The sequence below is a fragment of the Suricata suricatta genome, chromosome 4, assembly GCF_006229205.1.
Source record: "Suricata suricatta isolate VVHF042 chromosome 4, meerkat_22Aug2017_6uvM2_HiC, whole genome shotgun sequence".
Taxonomy (NCBI): domain Eukaryota; kingdom Metazoa; phylum Chordata; class Mammalia; order Carnivora; family Herpestidae; genus Suricata; species Suricata suricatta.
The window spans coordinates 84,120,638-84,141,748 of record NC_043703.1 but is presented as its reverse complement, the minus strand read 5'-3'; the positions used below and the strand labels follow the sequence as shown (position 1 = coordinate 84,141,748).

General features: G+C 35.7%; 1 long non-coding RNA gene across 1 annotated transcript; it reads left to right on the top strand.

The window, feature by feature from the left end:
- Positions 1-385: 385 nt before the first annotated feature.
- Positions 386-17,002, top strand: LOC115288958. Its single transcript, XR_003907297.1, has 3 exons — positions 386-456; positions 5,792-5,881; positions 16,930-17,002. It is a non-coding gene; the product is annotated as an uncharacterized LOC115288958 (long non-coding RNA).
- Positions 17,003-21,111: the final 4,109 nt, after the last annotated feature.

Here is a 21,111-nt window from a genome sequence, read left to right as displayed (position 1 = left end):
GGGCAATCCTATGGTATGTTAATATTCCTTTATATTTATTTCATAACTGCCTTTAGGAACTCTAAGATAGTAGTTTACACATATTTCTGCATTATACTGCAATGGCAGCGGTTTTTAAAACAGCATTTTTAAATTCCAGCTTCTATATCAATCATTCTATAGCATTTTACCTCAAATAATTCCTGATAATAGCAATATGGCACTAACTTCAATGTACTTAGAAGGTATCAGTATTGAAATAAAAGAAAAGCAGTTATTCAGCCTAACACAACCATACATATGTGTATTCATTCCCAGAAAGCTTAAAAGATACAAAGCAGAGCTTCTTTGATGGAACTGCAAATGAGGTTTCACAACTGATGGAATATTTTCTGACATCTAGCATCCATTTTTGGAAAATATTTTGTGGCTAACCAATAATCATCCAAACCTGACACCTTAACTTGATGAATACAGGTAGGTAGAATACATGTAGGGTGTTTTTGCTTCTTATTTTTTGTACACATACATCATATTCCATTTTATTAATTTTCAATAAGAGATAGAACTTTTAAGCTGACTGGAGACTTTTTTTCAGCTTCTTAGAGAATTCTATACCAGGAAGAAGGCTGGAGACAGATGGCCAATTGTTTGTTCTTTAGATCATCTTTTTTTCCTAGACTCCATGCAGACAATCACTTTTCCTTAAACATGCAGTTTCCTCAGACAGAGTCAGTACATTTATAGGAACACAGATTTTGTAAGCATTATGATTCTAGCCATGGTTCATCCGATTGGGCATTTGCATTTCATAAATTTTCATCAAAACCACTTGCAAACTATTCTTTTCATAGGATGCATTCTCTGGTTGTTAGCCTCATCATCATTGTTAATTCTTCTTAATTTGGGGGAAACCCTTAATGTCATTTCATGATGACAGAACTTATTAACCTGCTTGGATTTCTATTTTCCCCTCTTCTACAGATTTTTCTTCTCTCTGTTGTTTTCTTCACTTTTTCCTCTGTGACTTTCTTCTTCTAGTTTGCTTGCTTTCTTTCTTTTTGGGAAGAGTTTATTTTTTTAAACCAGATTATAAAATTGATTTTATAGAGCCCTTTGGTGGCTCAGTTGGTTAAGCAGCCAAAACTTGATTTCGGTCCAAGTCATGATCTCATGGTCCAGAGGTCAAGCCCTGCCCTGGGCTCTATGCTGAACTTGGAACCTGCTTAAGATTCTTTCCTTCCCTCTCCCTCTGGCCCTCCCCCATTTATGTATGTGCATGCACACATTCTCTCTTAAAAAATAAAATAAAACAGATTTTATGTAATATTTGTCTAAATAACACAAGTCTGCTAACATATTTCCACCTGAATCCCAACAATCGTAGCAGCATGAGGATGAATATTTTATATCTTGGTTTATATAGTTGTTTTCTTCTTGAAATAGAACCGCCTGCCTGCATGCTCCATACTTTCCACATAAAACATTTCTGTCAGTGTCAAATCAATGACTCAGAGAAGCTATCCTCTGATTATTTCATCAGATTAAGTTTTTTAACTAAACTATTTAGATACTATGATAAGATGACAGGGAGCATATACTCAAGCCCAGTCATGATGTAGTCTGGTGGAACTGCACACCATTTTGCAATGAGGAAATAACAGGCTTGAACATGACATCAAAACTGTAGAAAAGTATGGGTAACAGCAGGAAATATGTAATATGGGAAGTGATGATGGCAGAGCCACTAAATGAGACCCAAAAATCACCCCTTGTTATTTTAGGCCCCTAGAGTTGGATTTACTATTTCACGTAGCTGAAAATAAGCCCAGGTAAAAATGTATCTATTGTTTAATGGTGTGTATATTTTTAGAGCTTTTTATGTGTCCCCAGCAATGTTTTGAGGGGCACAAAAAATTGCCTGCTATGTTATCCTAAAATAAAGCCTCTGCAATGGTGGGTCTTAAATTCTTATAGGTCAAAAGACCAGTAAAACTTGATTGTACTTCTCCTGCTTAATAAAGTTGAAAATGTATCTTGACTCACTCATTTCAGAGGTACAGATGACCTTTCTTGAGCATAGGTATTTCTACATAGTTCTACTATTTGAGAATAAATTAGAAAGCAGTTATTGTAAATTGTCCACTACAACACTTTCCTCACATATATTTCTGCTTGGGCTGTGAACCATTAAATGACCAACTGAAGTGAGATGCTGAGCAGCGATAGGGAAATGTTGATTTGAGATTCTTTTTTTTTTTTTTTTTTTTTACAAAATGAGACATCCCTTGGCCTAGAGCATCTTGTTTTCAAAGTTTCAATGTCTATGGACTGTTGACTATTGTCCAAGGATAGCATTATCTCAAGTAATCAAAAGAACCTATCTAATATTACCACATTATTGATTTTATGTTTTAGTAGAGAGAAAAAGCACTACAAACTAAGTGATTATACATTACTGCTTTTACAAAGCAATGTAGTTTAAGAGGTGTCAAAATTGCTTTCTAAGTGAGTTTGGAATCAAGGAAATAAGTTATTATTTAATGAAATAACAAATTCAATGAAATCAAATAAATAAGTTAGCTCCTACTAAAGAAGAAAGTAGTGGTTTAGCAGTTAGCCTACTAATGAAGGTATCCAGGTGACAAATAGGATACATGAAATAAATATTAAGATTTAAGTTAATTGATATGAACATATTTACAAGTTTGGTGAATAATAAATTAAGAATTTCCTTAAAATTGATACGTATAGCACATCCAAGTCACATTATTTCTAAAGCAAACATTTATTAAAACTTACATTTAGTTATAAAATGTTGATAGGTGTATCAATGATGTCTTCCACCAATGAGCTGATGTGTATGTACATCCTAGAGTCTTCTTGTCCTCCTGAATAAGCCTCTTTGACTCATAATGTGAATCATTCTGGCATGTTCTGTGCCAGTTTTATCTTAAAGTGTAAGAAGAGGTATTTTGAGCACCATTGTGTATGTTTTTATGTGTGGGTAAAAATATTTTTTTTTTGGGTAAAAATATTTTAACTTGGTGAATGTTCTCTGCTCAACTGCAGAAGAATCTAATACAAGCCACCACATTATATACACATTAAAGCTATAATTAAAATATCTATAAAAATACAATAATTGTAATGGTTATGTACTGAAAATTTACTCAATGCAGAGTATCATTATTGTATACAAAGTAAAGATGTGCCAAATAAACTGCTAGTTGCTGGTATCAGCTTCCCCCCATCTCCTTTCATAATAGAACCACCAGATTTTTGTTGGGTGCAAAATGGCCCACAACAAAAGTTTACATTTTTCAGTGTTCTTTGCTGGGTATTTGCAGAAACATGATGACACACCACCCCAAATTTGCTTCAGATGCCAAAATAGATGCTGTTGTCTATATGCACTAAGGGTGTGTGTGAAAAGATGTATTACTCACATAGTGAGGCTTTCTGGGCAGAGGAGGGAGATGGGTGACTCTAGGGCAGGTCTAAAAAGTGAGTGAAATGGTGGTAAAGAGATATTGTCTTGAAATTGTTGTATTGGTTGTCAGTGGGGCTGGAATGATGATTCCCATGCATGGGCAGAGGATTTTTGAGTTTGAACCTCCCACCAGAACCAAAGGAGGGAGCACTCGTGCTTTCTCATTAATGCCAAAAAGCCTGAAAGGCAAGAGGGAGACGTGAGGCTTAAGAATTGTGAGCAGTGAACATAAGAAAAAGAAGTCGAACTCTGTTATGGCAGTCATGTGACTCAGTTCTGATAATGGGCCATGTGTAAATAATATTTAAAACTGCTAAAAATATATTTTAAAATTTATTTTATTTTTGAGAGACAGAGAGCACAAATGGGGGAGGGGTAGGAGACACAGAATCCAAAGCAGGCTCCAAGCTGCCAGCACAGAGCCCAATGCAAGGCTCAAACTCAAAAACCATGAGATAATGACCTGAGCCAAAGTTGAATACTTAACCAACTGAACCATCCAGGCACCCCTAAAAATATCATTAAAAGCATACATGCCATTAAAAGTCATTGTCTCTTTTTATTTACTGCTGTATCAAACACAGTCTTCCTGACTGGAAAGAGAATGGCTATGATACATTATGAGGTCACCTTGCAAATAAAGGTCAATTATGGAAAGCACTTATGGAAGGGTAGTGGGACTCAGCCCTTGTAGAGCATTACTCACTCAATACCACTGAGCTGTGAACATGCATAAGAAATACAAGTACATTGCTATTTCATTTCAGCCACAGTTATTTTTGTTTTTCTGCCACAGCCAAACTTAATTCAAACCTATCCTATCCTATTCTATTTCATTCTATCCTATAAGGTCTGAGAATCAAAAAAGTTACAATGTAATTTGGGAAATCTGGAATGAGAAAATTCTGTTAATAGACACACCCCCATATCATATACTGTAATATATCTCCCAGAAGTAAGTATAGGAATGTAAAATAAGGGTTATTGGTAACTAGCTTCAAGGAGAGGCCATCAAAATTAGGAATTATTATAAGACATAAAGAAAGAATGATGGAAATTATTGAGAAGGATATTCTGGGGACAGAGAACAAGAGATTCCTCAGAAGAGAGTAAATATTAGGGCTTAGTGGGAATGCAGGTGATACATATGGGTGACACAGGAGAGATTTGGAAGGTAAGTTGGGAATATATCATAAAAGTCATGATTACTAAGGTTAAATTCAATGGTTTCACTTGTTTTTCATCATAATCCATGAATGAATTAGTAGTAAAGTGATCTTAGTCTTATAGGGTCATTTATCTACCATAGCTGTGACAGCAAAATCTGGTTAGTCTTTGTGTTATTATTTTCAACTGGGCAGAAGGAAACAGCTAGAACATGGCACTAAAAACTGCCCAGAGAAACAATAGGCTCATGGAAATTGTCCAGTAGCATATGCTGAGAATCTTTTTTTTTTTTTTGGAGGTGGGAGAAAACAAAATAGAGTCATTCCAATTAATTCCAGGTTGAGTTGAGTAGTGCGTCTTAATATTACAAAAATGCATAACATAGCCCTGAGCCACAGGTGGAATAGTGTCTGTCCATGCGGTCTGCATCTGGAAGGCTTTTCATGAGTAATTGGAACCAGCCATTTCTTTCAGTACCAGCTCATCAGGGATGATTAAAGAAAGGCAGAGAATCCCAGTCCTATGAAGGAACTAGCTAATAGTTAGAATTAAGTCAAGGAAAAAATAAACTCTATGCAGAAGCTCATAACTTGAACAAAAGGATGTGGAGTGGGAACAGAATAGGAACCAGCCAAATAAAATTTACTCAAACATAGTTTCAGACTAGAGAATAATACTAATAAATACTTTTGAAAGCTAGACACATGAGAAGAGGGAAAGAATTTTTGAGCTATTGTATACTTTGGTAGGAAAGTACACTGAAGAATGGATGAGACCCAGACTAACATTGTAGGAATACAGTGAGAAGAACTACTGCATGAGATTATATATGAGATAACTAGCAAGATTAACAGTGATTAGATTATGTTCACATTCTCTGGATTCCATTATTGGAACTTTGTTTCCCCTCACCCAGTACCTTTTCTCCTCTTTGGCATAGTTATTCTTGATTAGATATTTTGTGGTCTAATCTACCAATTTACTTAATTAGCTATTGAGCTCCCAATCTATCTACAAGATTTACAAATGCCTTGGAGGCAGAGGTTGTTTCATGCCAATTTACATCCCTAAACAACTAAAATTTGTGTATAATAGTCTTTCAAATATTTGTGGGAGTTAAATTAATTAACAAGTGTTTAACTGGGTCAACAGGTACAGAAGTTGATGGGAATGAAAACTTGGAAAAGATATTAATTCAACCTTTGAGTACTGTCCACGGTGCTGAAGACAATCTTAAACAAGGTACAGTTTCTGTTCACTGGGAGTTTATTGAAGGAGAAATAGTCAAATGGGAGATTATAATATGATTGGTATTCAAATAAAGGTATCATGTGATGATATGAGAGAGCATAAGAATTTTGCCCGGATTAAACCATTGGGTTTGGTACTATAGAGTTCACTGTTAGCTTCCATTTGCTACTGTAACAAATTACGGGTCAGAAACCTGACCCCTGTCTCACTAGGTTAAATGTAAAGTATTGGTAGGGCATCATTTCTTTCTGCAGGCTCTAGAGAAGAATTTGTTTCTTTGCCTTTTCTAATTTCTAGAAGCCACCTGCATTCCTTGGTTAGTAATCCCCTCACTATGTTTTCAAGGCCAGCAACACTGAATCTCTTTGACTCTTCTTTCATCATTAAATCTCTCTTTTCCTGACCACACCCTGAAAAATTCTTCATACTTATGGATTATTGAGATTAGATTGGACTCACCCAGATAATCCAAGATAATCTACCCATCTCAAGATCCATAATTTTAATCACATCTGGAAAGCCCCATCACCATATAAGAGAACATATTAACAGGCCCTGAGGATTAGGACATAACAATAATCAGGGGCATTAATCTGCCTCTCCAAGTCACTGGTACCTTCTAGAATATCAGTTTTAGTTCAGTGTATAATGGAGGTTGAGGTATGCATGCATAATGAAGAAGAAAAGTAGTGAGTGTAATATAACATTATGTAAATCATAAAATAGTGTACTTCAGTATGAAGGGTAGTATTTTTTCTCATTCTACTAAAGGATATATTCATATACTGAAGGGCAAGAAGCCACCACATCTATTAATTCTTATCTTTATGTGTCACATTTTACTGTGGATGTCAGGTCTAAAATATAAATCCATTGGATGGTGTAGTATCATTTTACACATACCTGAGGATGAGGGAAATCTTTAGTTTTTGTTTTGCTTTGTTTCTTCTGTTTTAATGATATATAGAACACTGTGATGATTTGAACATCTACATTTCAGATAAAATGGTAACTTGAGTTCACCTTGATACTAAGAGAATATGTAAGATCCCAGGAAACTATACAAAAAAATATTTTTAGTAAGTAGTATGATAGTAACATAATTATAATTATTATTTAATTTTTGAAAAGATTTATGAAGTGCTTAAGACATTTATTTGTTAGTTTTAAAGGGGGTTGTTTAAGTATTTATGAAGAATCATTATGTTAGATTTCTAACTCTGCTGTTATAAATTTTAAAAACATCAAATAAATTAAATTTAAAATTTTAGTTTGCAACGTCTAAAAGAATTTAATTAATGGAAAGGGTAATTCTTATTCAAATAGAAGTTTACTTTTTATATGTAAATAAAAGTTAATCAGAATGCAACAAAAGTGATTGATTTTATATCTACAAATAGTACTACATTTTAACATTTTAATTGGTTTATAATTTAAAAGCGTGACATAATCCCAGGTTGTAAGGTATAAATTGAGTGACCTGACAACTGATTTAAAAAAATATGTTTAATGTAAGTATTCCTTTTTACGATATAGGAATCTATATTCCACTATAAAGGCATGACAAAACATATAAAAAAATTCACTAAAATAAAGTTTATCATTGCAAGTTTATTATTTTGACACAGTATTGAGAAAGGCAGATTGTTCAAAATTAGGAATTTGCTTATGTTAAGGCCTATCCATAATATGGAATGTTTATCATTGAAGAATATTAGTCAGTTAAATTAAATTTGAAAATCATTTCAGGATATCTCTTGATGTTACATAAAACCATGCACATATTAATATAGAACAAATTGAATATAGAGACACTAAGGGTTTCTTTCACTCCACATCCTTGCCAACATTTGTTTCCTGATTTGGTTTTAGCCATTCTGACTGGTGTGAGGTGATATCTCATAGCACTTTTGATTTGCATTTCCCTGATGATGAGTGATGTTGAGCATCTTTTCATGTACCTGTTGGCCATCTGTAGGTCTTCTTTGGAGAAATGTCTGTTCATGTCTTCTTCCCATTTTTAATTTGATTATTTGGTTTTTTGGGTGTATTGAGTTATATAAATTCTTTATATGTATTAGATACTAATCCTTTATCAGATATGTGACTTGCAAATATCTTTTCCCATTCAGAGGTTGTCTTTTGGTTTTGTTGGCTGCTTCCTTTCGTGTGCAGAAGCTTTTTTTTCATGTGGTTCCAACAGTTTATTTTTACCTTTGTTTACCTTCTCTCATGCACTGTTGGTGGGAAGGCAAACTGGTGCAACCACTGTGAAAGACAATATGAAAATTCCTCAAAAAATTAAAAACAGAACTACCTATGATTTAGTAATCACATTATTGTGTATTACCCAAAAAATATGAAAACACTAATTCAGAGGGATATATGCACACTTATGTTTACTGCAGCATTATTTACAATAGCTAAAATATGGAAGAAGCCCAAGTGTCCATCGACAGATGAGTGGATAAAGAAGATATTATATATACACACACACATACATGTATATATATATATATATATGTATATATATATATACACACATATATATACATAAACACAAAAACAAATAGATATTATATATTCATGCATATGCATGTACATAAAACATAAAAATATATTATATATATATATATATATATATATACACACTGGAATATTATTCAGCCATTAAAAAGATTGATACAATAGAATATTATTCAGCCATTAAAAGGAATGATACACACAACAGAATATTATTCAGTCATAAAAGGGAACAAAATCTTGACATTTGCATCAACATAGATGGAGCTAGAGATTACACTAATCAAAATAAGCCAGTCAGAGAGAGACAAATACCATATGACCTCACATACATGTGGAATTTAAGAAATAAGACAAAAGGGTAAAAAAGACACAAACCAAAGGGTAACTCAACTATAGGGAACAAACTGACAGTTACTAGAGGGAAAGTGGGGCAGAAGGGTGAAATAGGTGAAGGGGATTAAATATGTACTTATCTTGATGAGCACTGAGTAATATATACAATTGTTGAATCACTATATTGTACACCTGAAAATAATATGACTATGTTAACTACATTGGAATTAAAATTTAGAAAAATAAAATTTTACAAAAAAATACAGACATTAGTATTTTAAATGTGGCCATCATCAGTGTGGCATAGATTGCTAGTTTTCTCTTAACAATCATTTTTAAAAATTTTTTCCATTTTATTTATTTTTTCTTTTATAGTTTACTATCAGGTTGATTTCCATGTAACACCTAGTGCTCCTCCCAACAAGTGCCCTCCTCCATGCCCATCACCACCCCCCTTCCCCTCTCCCCCTCTCCCATCAGCCCTCGGTTTGTTTTCAGTATTCAAGAGTCTCTCATGGTTTGCCTCCTTCCCTCCCCTCAACTATTTTTCCACCTTCCCCTCCCTCGTAGTCCTTTGCTAAGTTTCTCCTATTACATTTATGAGTGAAAATATATGGTTTCTGTATTCTGCCTGACTTATTTTCACTTAGCATAACACCCTCCAGTTCCATCCACGTTGCTAAGAATGGCTAGGTTTCATTTTTTCTCATTGACATGTAGTACTCCATTGTGTATATAAACCACTTCTTCTTTATCCATCATCAGTTGATGGGCATTTAGGCTCTTTCCATGATTTGGCTATTGTTGAAAGTGCTGCTATGAACATTGGGGTACATGTGCCCCTAAGCTTCAGCACTTCTGTATCCCTTGGGTATATCCCTAAGCAGTGTTATTGCTGGGTCATAGGGGAGTTCTATTGTTAATTTTTTGAGGAACCTCCACACTGTTTCCCAGAACAACTGTACCAGTTTACGTTCCCACCAACAATGTAAGAGGGTGCCCATTTCTCCACATCCTCGCCATCATCTATAGTCTCCTGATATGTTCATTTTAGCCACTCTGACCGGCATGAGGTGGTATCTCTGTGTAGTTTTGATTTATATTTCCCAGATGATGAGTGACGCTGAGCATCGTTTCGTGTTTCCATTGGCCATCTGGATGTCCTCTTTGGAGAAGTGTCTATTCATGTCTTCTGCCCATTTTTTCACTGGATTATTTGTTTTTCAGGTGTGGAATTTGGTGAGTTGCTTTTAGATTTTGGATACTAGCCCTTTATCTGAGATGTCATTTGCACTATCTTTTCCCATTCTGTGAGTTGCCTATTTCTTGATTGTTTCCTTTGCAGTGCAGAAGCATTTTATCTTGATGAGATCCCAATAGTTCATTTTTGCTCTTGATTTCCTTGCCTTTGGGGATGTGTTGAGGAGGACATTGCTGAGGTTGAGATCGAAGAGGTTGTTTCATGCTTTCTCTCCCAGGGTTCAGATGGTTTTCTGTCTCACATTCAGGTCATTCATCCATTTTGAGTTTTTTTTTTTTTTGGATGATGTAAGAAAATGATTTAGTTACATTCCTTTGCATGTTTCTCTACAGTTCTCCCAGCACCACCTGTTAAAAAGGCTGTCTTTTTTCCATTGGATACTCTTTCCTGCTTTGTCAAAGATTAATTGGCCATACATGTGTGGGTCCAATTCTGGGTTCTCTATTCTATTCCTTTGATCTATGTGTCTGTTTTTGCACCAATACCATAGTGTCTTAATGATGACAGCTTTGTGGTAGAGGCCAAAGTCTGGGATTGTGATGCCTCCCATTTTGGTTTTCTTCTTCAATATTACGTTGGCTATTCGGGGCCTTTTGAGGTTCATACAAATTTAGGATAGTTTTTTCTAGCTTTGAGAAGAATGCTGGTGCAATTTTGATTGGGATTGCATTGAATGCGTAAATTGCTTTGGGTAATAATGACATTTTTAAAATGTTTATTTCTCCGGTCCATGAGCATGGAATGTTTTTCCATTTCTTTGTGTCTTCTTCAATTTCCTTCGTAAGTTTTATACAGTTTTCATCATACAGCTCTTTTACATCGTTGGTTAGGTTTATTCCTAGGTATTTTACGGCTTTTTGTGCAATTGTGAATGGGACCAGTTTCTTGATTTCTCTTTCTGTTGCTTCATTATTGGTGTATAAAAATGCAATCGATTTCTGTACATTGATTTTGTACCCAACAACTTTGCTGAATTTATGGGCCAGTTCTAGTAGGCTTCTGGTGGAATCTGTCGGTTTTTCCATGTAGAGTATCATGTCATCTGCAAAAAGTGAAAGTTTGACTTCATCTTTGCCAATTTTGATGCTTCGTTTTATTTTGTTATCTGATTCCTGATGCTAGGACTTCCAGCACTATGTTAAACAACAGTGGTGAATGTGGACATGCCTGACATGTTCTTCCTCTCAGGGGGAAAGTTCTCAGTTTTACCCCATGAAGATATTAGCTGTGAGCTTTTCATAAGTGGCTTTTGTGCTGTTTAAGTAAGTTCCTTCAATCAATCTTTCTTGAGGGTTTTTATTAAGAAAGGATATTGTATTTTGTCAAATGCTTTTTCTGCATCTGTTGGCAGGATCGAATGGTTTTTACCTTTCATTTTGTTAATATGATATATCACATAGATTGATTTGTGAATTTTTTTTTAATTTTTTAAAATGTTTTATTTATTTTTGATACAGAGAGAGACAGAGCATGAGAGGGGGAGAGGCAGAGAGAGAAGGAGACACAGAACTGGAAGCAGGCTCCAGGCTCTGAGCTAGCTGTCAGCACAGAGCCCGACGCAGGGCTCGAACCCACGAATGTGAGATCTGACCTGAGCCGAAGCCGGAGACTCAACCGACTGAGCCACCCAGGCGCCCCATGATTTGTGAATTTTGAATCAGCTCTGTAACCTAGGAATGAATCCCACTTGATCATGGTGGATAATTCTTTTTATATGTTATTGAATTTGATTTGATAGTATCTTGTTGAGTATTTTTGCATCTGTATTCATCAAGCGTATTGGCCTGTAGTTCTCTTTTTTTGCTGGGTCTCTGTCAGGTTTGCGAATCAAAGTGATGGGGGCTTCATATAATGAGTCCTGAAATTTTCCTTATATTTCTATTTTGGAATAGCTTGAGAAGAATGGGCATTAACTCTTCTTTAAATGTTTGGTAGAATTCCCCAGGGAAGTGATCTGGCCCAGGGCTCTTGTTCATTGGAAGATTTTTGATAAGTTATTCAATTTCTTCACTGGTTATAGGTCTTTTCAAGTTTTCTGTCTCTTCCAATTTGAATTTTGTAGTGCATGTGTGTTTAGGAATTTGTCCATTTCTTCTAGGTTTTCCAGTTTGTTGGCAATAATTTTTTATAGTATTCCCTGATAATTGCTTGTATTTCTGAGGGATTGGTTGTAATAGATCCATTTTCATTCATGGTTTTTTGGTGCTCTCTCTTTTCTTTTTGAGAAGCCTGGCTAGAGGTTTATCAATTTTGTTTATTCTTTCAAAAAACCAATTCTTGGTTTCACTGATCTGTTCAACTTTTTTATTATTATTATTCTATATTGTTCATTTCTGCCCTGATCTTTATTATTTCTCTTCTGCTGAGTTTGAGGTGCTTTGCTGCTCTCCATCTAATTCCTTTAGGTGTGTTGTTAAATTTTTTATTTGTGGTTTTTCTAGTTTCTTGAAATAAGCCTGATTCATAATATGCTTTCCTTTTAGGACTGCCTTTGCTGCATCCCAAAGAATTTGGATTGTTGTAATTTCATTTTTGTTTGTTTCCATATATTTTTAATTTCTTCTCTAATTGCCTGATTGGCCCAATCATCCCTTATTAGAGTGGACTTTAACCTCCATGTTTTTGGGTATTTTCCAGACTTTTCCTGTTATTGCTTTCAAGTTTCATAGCATTGTTTCTGAAAGTGTGCATAGTATGATCTCAATGCATTCATATTTATGGAGGGCTGCTTTATGCCGCACGCAGTATGTGGTCTATCTTGGAGAATGTACCATGTGCACTTGAGAAGAATGTTAATTCCATTGCCTCAGGATGTAGAGTTCTAAATATATCTGTCAAATCCATCTGTTCCAATGTGTGTTCAGATCCATTGTTTCCTTAGTGATTTTCTGTCTAGTTGATCTATCCATTGCTACAGAAATAGCTTGTACTTGTAAGCTACACTTACAAGTGGAGTATTAAAATTCCCTGAAATTAGCACATTCTTTTCAATAAGATTGTTTCTGTTTGTGATTAACTGTTTTACATATTTGGATGTTTCCGAATTCTGTGCATAGATGTCGATAATCGTTAGCTCTTCCTGATAGATAGAACCTGTAATTATTATATAATGTCCTTCTTCATCTCTTGTTACTGCCTTTACTTTAAAGTCCAGTTTGTCAGATACAAGTATGGCTACTCTGGCTTTATTTTAACTTCCAGTCTCATGATAGATATTTCTCCATCCCCTTACTTGGAGCATTCAGTTCATTTGCATTCAGTGTAATTATTGAAAAATACGGGTTTAGAGTCATTGTGTTCTCATTAGTGCTCATGCTTGTAGTGGTGCCTCTGGTACCTTGTGTTCCTTGCAACATTTACCTCATAGAGTCCTTCTTAGGATTTCTTGTAGGTCTGATTTAGTGGTGATGAATTCTTTCAATTTTTGTTTATTTGGGAAAACCTCTTTCTCTCTTTCTATTCTGGATGACAGGCTTGCTCGATAAAGGATTCTTGGCTGCATGTTTTTTCTGTTCATCACATAGAAGATTTCCTGCCATTCCTTTCTGGCCTGCCAAGTTTCAGTAGACAGGTCTGTAACCACTCTGATAGGTTTTCCATTGTATGTTAGGGCCCTTTAATACCTAGCTGCTTTCAGAATTCTCTATTTTTCCTTATATTTTACCAGTTTCACTATGACATGTCTTGCCAAAAATCAATTCAAGTTACGTCTTAGGGGAGTTCTCTGTGCCTTTTGGATTTCAATGTCTATTACCTTCCCCAGATTTAGGAAATTCTCAGTTATAATTTGGTCTAGTATCCCTTCAGGACCTCTCTCTCTTTCTTCCTCTTCAGGAATTCTTATGATACTGATGTTGTTCCGTTTGATCGTATCACTCAGTTCTCAGATTCTATTTTCCTACTCCTGGATCAGTTTATCTCTCTTTTTCTCAGCTTCTTCTTTGTCTATAACTTTGTCTTTTAATTCACTTATTCTCCTCTCTCATCTTCAATCTGTGCAGTGGCTGCCTCCATTATATTATGCACCTCACTTTTAAGCATTTTTAAACTTGTCATAGCTATTTTGAAGGTCTCTAGTCTATGTATCAATAGTTTCTCTGATGTCTTCCACGCTTTTTTCAAGCCCAGTGAGTAATTGTATGACAGTTGCTCTAAATTCTTGGCCCGTTATGTTGCTTATATCTGTTTTGAGCCATTCTGTAGCTGTGACTTCTTCCTGGAGTTTCTTTACAGGAGAGTTTTTCAGTTTCATCATTTGCACTAGCTTTCTGTCTCTTGTTAGTTTTAAAAGCTTGTTTTGCACTCTGTACCTGTGAGTATTGCTATATTAAAGAAGGCTCATTGACTTTCCAGGTCCTGTCCATTTAGGAAGTGTTCTTTTGATGTTGTAACTTGGTCTCAATTGTTGTGCTTTTGGTTATTTTATTTCCCTACTCATATTGATATTTGGGACTCTCCACCATGTGTACTTTGGCTTGTTTCTTGAGGTAGCCCTGAAAAAGAAAACAGACAGACAAACACACAGGGAACAAAAGCATGCAAATGCACAGACAATTCAAACAAACAAGCAAACCAAAAGGAAAAAGAAAAAGGGGGAGGGGAACAAATATAATAAAAGACAAAGGACAGTCTAAAAGCATAAAAACAGAAATCCCAGTTACAAGTAAAGAGCATGGTGGAGGCAGTCTTGATGTAAGAGTGTATACAAAGAGAGAAGTGACAGGGGTGGGGAGAAAGCAAAGTTGAACATTGACCAGGCAGAGATTAAAAGGCTTAATTCTGAGATAGAAAGAGGCAAATAAGGTAGGAGATGAGGAGAAAAAGAACAAAGATAATGTTACCAAAAGAACCTATATAGTCTGATTATCCATAGAGAGAAAGAAAGGTAGAGAGGGAAGTGTAGAATATGCATCAAGAGAATATACTAGATGTGACTGTTTAAGGAAACCAATGACCAGAGTGCCCTGTCAGTTGGAGGGGAGAGGTAAGAATGAGACAAGGGAAAATATACCTGAATAGCAAGAATTGATCATGGCAATGCATCAATGTGGTCTTGCTCCCGGCTCCTGTTAAAAAAAAAAAAAAAAAAAAAAAAAAGCCGCACTCCAGCACAGATGGGCTTGGTTTGGTGTAGGAAGGTCTCGGCTCCACTGTGGATCCCACAGGCCATTCCCTAAGGCCCCGAGTTGGTAGTCATGGGGAGAAAAATGGCGGTGCTCCAGTCCCTTCTGTAACACAGCATTGCAATTCACTCTTTTGGGTCTGATCTCCCTGTGCCTCTGGCATAGCCACAGTGGGCTGAGTTTTATATTTCCAACCCCACCTCGCTTCCAGATTTTAGTCTGCACAGTTTAAAGATATTGTCTGAAATGTACTTCTGCAGGCCAGGCAGCTTCCTAGCTGGGGTCCAAGTAGGGGGAGTAGGAGAACAGTTTCTCCTGGCGCCACCTAGGATCAAGGCATGAAGGAAAGCACCCCAGGTAGAGAAAAAAAATCTCTCGCCAAACCCTCTGCGGTTATTGATGGGATGATAGGATCCCTCCATCTCCAGCCAAGGTTTTTCTCTTCTCCAAAGACAGTTTATAGCAGTTTCTGCCACTCTTTCTCTTCCCCTCATCTCTCCGTGGTTCTCTGCAGAGGGAGCTCCCTCCCCTCTGTACTCCGGTTCCCTACAGTTTTTATCTTCCCCAGTTCACAATCACGAGCCTACGAGGCTGTCTTTTAGCGGACTCCGACTCTTTTCCTTCAAGACTCTGCAGTTCAGTGTCTTAAGGCTTCAGTCCTTCCTGGTTTTAGAGATGCGGGCAGGAGAAAAAGTACAAAGCTCCCTACGTCTCTGCTATCTTGCCGCGACCGCTCAGGCAAGCTTTAAAGTCAGGCCGCCACATCAGAGAACTTGTTGAGCCACAGAACTCCTTGTCTGTTCAGACTGCATGTGTTTCTCTGGTTCACTGATGCCTTCTCATTTGGGGGTGCGTTTGTTGCCTGAAGTGCTCTTTCTTTATCAGAAGATTCCCCTTCAATCAAGTCTAAATTGGTCTCCTCACAGCTTCTATCTGTTTGGTCTGGCCATGCTCTCATGCTTGGCCTCTCTCTCTACTGAATAACCACACTGAAGCAGATGTTCATTGAAGCCTGGGGTGGCCACAGTTCCTGCTTTCTACAGAACTGGACACAAGTTTGCTATGAATGACTCTAATCCCAGGTGTGAGGCCAAACAACCCTCCCCAACTGTCCAGCCAACACCACCAACCACTGTGCCAATGGCCACCAACCGCTTAAATTTATTTTTAAAAATGTTTACATTTATTTGTTTTTGAGAGGCAGAGAGAGACAGCACAAGTGAGCGAAGGGGAGAAAACAAATGAGACACAGAATCTGAAGCAGACTCCAGGCTCCGATCTGACAGTGCAGAGCCCGACGTGGAGCTCGAACTCAAAAACTGTGAGATCATGACCTGAAGTGAAGTAGACGCTTAACTGACTGAGCCACCCAGGTGCCCTAAAAATATTTTGTTTTTTAAATGTACTTAATGTGAGAAAGAGAGAGAACGAAAACTGGTGAGGGACAGAGAAAGAGGGAGAAAAAGAATCCCAAGCAGGCTCCACACTGAGAGTGTGTAGCTCAACATGGGGCTTAAACTCGAACTCGTGAGATCATGACCTGAGCCGAGATCATGAGTCAGATCCTTAACTGACTAGTCCATCCAGGCATCCCTCCCTTAACAAACTTTATGCCTTCTCATATTATTATAGAAATGCAAGGAAGTGTCTATTCAGAAAATAAGGCTGCATGTCCCAATGATATTTCCAACTAGATGTGATAATATAATGACTAAGTGGCAATTTCTGAGCCCACATTTGTCATTTGCTCTCTTTTATGTTCTGCCATCTGGGATGTGGATGTCATCATATTGAAGTCTGCCATGAGGTCAAGGATTTTTGTGGCTCAGCATCAGGACAGAAGAAGCCTAGCTCCTTGACAGTGTGCAGTGAACCTCTTCATGAAGGTGAAATAAATGTCTATTGTGTTGAACTCTAAGAGAGGTCATCATTTATACCCACACCTAACCCTAACTAGGTGGTAAGAAACACACAGCATTAGTCTTTGTGCATTATCCAAATTGTCTTCAATAATCACTATTACAATTATAAAGTATAAACAACTCATTGTTTAAAATAATTTTATCACAAGTCTAAAGTCAGATGTGATATTACTTATCCAAAATTTGAGTTAATATCTTGTAAAGGAAAAACATTTTTCCTTAGTCTAGAATATTGATGTCATTTTCTAATAAGGGTTTCTTACTACTACTAACTGGATTATTTTAATACGAACACTTCCTGAAATAATGGCTAGTTTTACTTACTGGTATTTCTCTTGAAGATTTTTCATGATTTATTTTAGTTTATTGCATAAATTACTAAACAGTGTAGAGCAATTCAAAAACACCACATTTAAATGAAAATTACTTTTCTAGAAAATGAAAATATTATTTTTGCTCTACCCCAAGGAAATTATTTTTAAATTATTTTTAATAGCCTTGAAATATTTAAATATATCTTCACTGTAATTCAGTATCAAATGAATGAAACAAGAAAAATCTTGTTAATTATAAACCATTTTCCTTACTTTGGCCCCTCGTATTTGAATTATGATTAAATTTACCTTGTCACTTTATAATTTCAAAGTTGTAGTTTCTGTTGTTTTATATTTTAAAAATTATCATAACAACTAAAAGAATTAACATTTGGTCTAGGTATGCTTGTGTCATACATGGTTAAGTGCTTTCAGGTGAGTGGCATTACAAGTCATGTTTTCAGTGAACATTTATTAAATTCCTATTGGATGTCAGCTGTGATGTTGGGCAGAACATGCAAAGATTAAAATGGTATAGTTTATGCTCTTTGGACCTGTCACGTTTTCAGAAAAGGGCTCTTATTAAGCCTGTCTGAGGATACATTTTCTATACTGAGTCATCAAAAATCTAAGTCTTATTTAATTGAAAAAGATTAAGTAAAATTATCCAAATATTAGACTTAAGCAAATACACACTTATGGATCCTCTGAAAAGTCAATTACACCATTCCCCTTATTTAAACCTCAATATTTTAAACTTAATATTTATCATATAAAATATAAATTAATAAATGTATTTTTTGCTTATGAGTAGGTACTATTACCAAAAGAAGGAGTTTATTTTCTTCTTCTAATTTTGAGCTCTAGGAAAACATTGTGTACTTCTTAACATTTAAACTGAATTGCTGAAAATTAATAAAAACTGCTAATTCCACCTTGTAAAATCTCTGGCATGCAATTGAAAGGATAATGGTATTTTTAAATACCTTACACTCTTGAAAATTTTTTAGTTAAAGGAAAAATAATGCTCTGTCTGCTATGCCTTTCATCTTAAAAACAAGATTCTTAATGACCTAAGGATGTTTAATGGGAACATCTTTTCATAGCATGTGAAAAGCATTACCTCCACACACATATTTATTTTCTCCTCAAGGTGCAGTATATAGTAGTGACTACTTTAATATGTTTAGGTTTTTATAAATGATATTTATCAAATATCCTAGAATATTTAAAATAGTTTTAAAAGAGTTTTTTCTTTGGAGAAGAGTCAAATCAATATAAGTATCTATGAACAACAATACAAGGTAGATCAGTCCAGTATGTAGACAAATTCAGGAATTTATCTGAAGAATGTCTGCATTTTCCTGTCTTGCTTTGGTTAAGTTATAAACTCCCCCATATTCTCAGGTTAAATTAACAGGCTCTATACTTTTTCTATTGCTATGTAACCACTCCAAATGTGGTGGCCATAGACAACAGTGATGTATTATTATTTTGCACATTATAACTTCAGTCTTTGAAGGGATCTAATCTAATTTTTCAAATGAGAACACTGACGATCCTGAACTTACCTGAGTTGTTGGTTTCAGACTGCAGTCCTAAACAATATAAACTTTTATTAAAAAATATTAAAAAAACAAAGAAAAATACCTCAGGTTTGATATGAGAACCTCCCAAGACATCATTGAACTAAATTAATATTTGATCTTGAAGGCATTACATTGCTTTCATAAGCGAACAGAAGTTTAAGTAAACAGACTACATATAACAGAATCAATTTGTGTATTTGAGAATATTCTCTGGCCTTAAGATTAATGGGAAAAATATGACTACAGTCTCAGCATCATCTTTTTTTTTCCTGACTTAATGGATAAAAGAGATATACAAATTCAAATGAGAATACCTCAAATCAAATTTTGTTAACTAAAAGAAGAATTTTGAACGATGAAATTTTGTGACATTTTGATACGGTAGAGTGGAACTAACCTCCTACATTTGGAAAGCCTGATAATGATATTAGTAGGTAATATAACCCTACCCTACATCATGTAGGGTTATTAGAATTCTCCCTAAGAGAAAGTATTTCTGTTCTTTAAATTAATTCTGATAATGTTTTTCCTCAAAGAGCTTACAAGTAAAATACATATTTTTTTGCTTTACCTAAAAATGTTAACATATGTAAATATTTATTCTAAGATATCAGTTCCTATTTGCATGTGAGCTGTATATCAGCTGTTAGTATAAATGGTGATATTCCAAAGGTAACCAAGATTGTTAAATTCCACAAGGAAAATCCATTTAAATGTAGCACAAAAAATGAAAGAATAAAAGCAATCTTTTAGGTAAGGCCACATACCAGCTACCAACACTTTTTAGAAAAAAAAATTATACTGGGGGTATACAGATATAAACACATGCCAGAAAGAGATTTGTTATTTACACAGAATATGTTTTATGCCTACTACCACACATTTCTATATGTTTCAATTTTTTAGTCACTTGGTTCAGAAAAACAAATAAGCAAACAAACCAAACAGAAAACCGAGATGAGATTAGTGAATAACCTTATCCCTACATTAGTTTTCAAGATTAATTCTTGAATCTTAGCAGCATAGAGAAAGCAGACAAAAGAATTTCTGGTCAAAATCATCCACAATTCTTCCATCTCAGCAATGATTTTTAAAATTTATTTTATTTTTTTATTATAGTTTATTGTCAAGTTTTTTCATGTAATAGTGCTCATCCCAACAAATGCCCTTCTCTATACCTATCACACATTTCTGCCTCTCTCTTACCTCTGCATCAACCCTCAGGTTGTTCTCAGTATTTAAGAATCTCTTATGGTTTGCCTCCCTCCTTCTCCTTAATTATTTTTTCCTTTTCCTTCCCTATGGTCTTCTGTTAAGTTTCTACTGTTCCACATATGAGTGAAAGCATATGGTATCTTTCTCTGCCTGACTTATTTCACTTAGCATAACACCCTTGAGTTCCATCCACCTTTCTACAAATGGCCAGATTTCCTTTTTCTTTTTCTTTTCTTTTATTTTACTTATTTATTTTTAATAGTTTATTGTCAAATTGGTTTCCATATAACACCCAGTGCTCTTCCCAACATGTGCCCTCCTCCATTACCACCAATTCTTTCCCCCTCTCCCCCATCCTCTTCAACTCTCGTCTCATTTTTAGTATTCAATAGTCTCTCAGGTTTTGCTTCCCTCTCTCTCCCCAACTCTCTTTCCCTCTTCCCCTCCCCATGGTCCTCCATTAGATTCTCCTGTTCTCCTGTTAGACCTATGAGTACAAACATATGGTATCTGTCCTTCTCCACTTGACTTATTTCACTTAGCATGGCACCCTCAAGGTCCATTCACTTTGTTACAAATGGCCAGATTTCATTCTTTCTCACTGTCATGTAATACTTCATTGTGTGTGTGTGTGTCTGTGTGTGTGTGTGTCTGTGTGTGTGTGTGTGTATACACACCACATCTTCTTGATCCATTCATCAGGTGATGGACATTTAGGCTCATTCCATGATTTGACTATTGTTGAGAGTGCTGCTATAAACATTGGGGTACATGTGCCCCTATGCATCAGTACTTCTGTATCCCTTGGGTAAATCCCTAGCAGTGCTATTACTGGGTCATAGAGGTGTTCTATTGTTAATTTTTTGAGGAATGTTCAAGCTGTTTTCCAGAGCGGCCACACCAGTTTACATTCCCACCAACAGTGTAGGAGGGTGCCC